This window comes from Saimiri boliviensis, chromosome X (assembly GCF_048565385.1).
Source record: "Saimiri boliviensis isolate mSaiBol1 chromosome X, mSaiBol1.pri, whole genome shotgun sequence".
Taxonomy (NCBI): Eukaryota; Metazoa; Chordata; class Mammalia; order Primates; family Cebidae; genus Saimiri; species Saimiri boliviensis.
The window spans coordinates 86,227,089-86,228,896 of record NC_133470.1 but is presented as its reverse complement, the minus strand read 5'-3'; the positions used below and the strand labels follow the sequence as shown (position 1 = coordinate 86,228,896).

Below are 1,808 nucleotides of genomic sequence, written 5' to 3'. Positions count from 1 at the left end.
CCTTGATTACCAAAACAATACTGAAGAAGAAGAGGAAATTTGGAGGACTCACACTTCCTGATTCCAAAACCTATTAAAAAGCAACAGTAATCAAAACTGTCAAGTGTGGACATAGGATAAACATATAAATCAATGGTATATAATTAAGAGTGCAAACAAATATTGATACATGTATGGTCAACTGATTTGTGACAGGGATTCTAAGACCATTTAATGGAGGAAATGAGAATGTCTTCAACAAATGATGCTAGAACAATTGGATAACCACATACAGAAGAATTAAGTAGAATTCTTACCTTATACCATGTACAAAAATTAACTCAAAATGGATCAAAGATATAAATGCAAGATGTAAAGCTATAAAATTCTTGGAATAGAACATGGGGTACATATTCATTACCTTGAAATTGGCAACAGTCTTTTTACATATGACAAGAAGCAACAAAATTAATAAGTAAATTGGAATTCATCAAAATTTTGAAAATTGAAAATTCAAGAAACTGAAGGCAAACTACTGAGTGGTAAAAATACTTCAAGTTCATGTATGTGGTAAGTGTCAATATCCAGAATATATTAAAAAATTAAAACTCAACAACAAAATGATAAGCCACCCAATTATAATGGGCAAAGGATTTGAAGAGACATTTCTCCAAAGAAGGTATACACATTAAAAAAAATGTTCAACATTTGTCATTAGGAAAATCTAAATCAAAACCACAATAATATATTAGTTTACATTCACTAAAATGGCTGACATTAAAGAAATAAAAAAGGAAAATAATAAGTGCTAGTGAAGATATGGAGAAATTTGAACCCTTATATATTGCTGGTGGGAATGCAAAATATTGCAGCCCCTTTGGAAAACTTTGCCAGTGCCTAAGAAGTTTTGATTTTCTTTTTTTTTTTCTTTTTCTTTTTTTTTTTTTTTTGCCTTGTCACACCACTGATTGAAGCAGAACAACACAACATGCTGCCACTTCACCCAAAAGTGGTGTTTTTTATTCTCCCCTTTCTTGACAACTCAATAGGTCATTAGCCATAGGCCCATTGAGTGCTTTTAAAAAGGGGGAAGAAGTTTTGATTTTCTAAATGCGTATTCAGTTTCATGATCCTTCTGTACTTCCTCCTATTATATTTTGACACAATTGAAAAATGAGTTATAGTTGAAAATACGTATGTGTAATCAAGCAAAGGCTTAGGCAGAAGAAATATAAATTAACTACTGGAAATTGAATCTAGTTTAACCTGGACTTTCCCAATGATTCATTTTTCCTTTTTAAGCTAAGCAATAGAACTTCTACATCATACCAAAGAATGTTGCTTTTACAAAATGAGACTACGAAACCTCCATCTAAAATAAAGGTTAAGATTTTGTTCTTCAGTAATCTTAATATTTAATAGAACAATATAAAATAGAATGACAGAATTCTAAGAATTTATGCACTAAAGAGACTTCTAAAATTCTTATAAAGTGCCTCAGAATATTTTTAACTTTAATTTTAAGTTCGAGTATACATTTGCAGGCTTGTTATATAAGTAAATTCATGTCATGGGGGTTTGTTGTACAGATAATTTCATCACCCAGGTATTAGACCTAGTACCCATTAGTTATGTTTCCTGATCCTCTCCCTCCTCCCAACTTCCACCATTTGGAATGCCCCAGTGTGTGGTGTTCTCCTTTATGTGTCCATTATGTTCTCAACATTTAGTTCCCACTTATAAGTGAGGACATGCAATATTTGTTTTTTTGTTCCTGCATGAGTTTGTTAAAGATAATGCCCTCCAGTTCCATCTACGATCCTGAAAAG

At 31.8% G+C, this 1,808-nt stretch overlaps 1 non-coding gene across 1 annotated transcript; it reads right to left on the bottom strand.

The window, feature by feature from the left end:
* Positions 1-930: 930 nt before the first annotated feature.
* LOC120361955 (small nucleolar RNA SNORA21) lies at positions 931-1,067 on the bottom strand. Its single transcript, XR_005577981.1, has one exon. It is a non-coding gene; the product is annotated as a small nucleolar RNA SNORA21 (small nucleolar RNA).
* Positions 1,068-1,808: the final 741 nt, after the last annotated feature.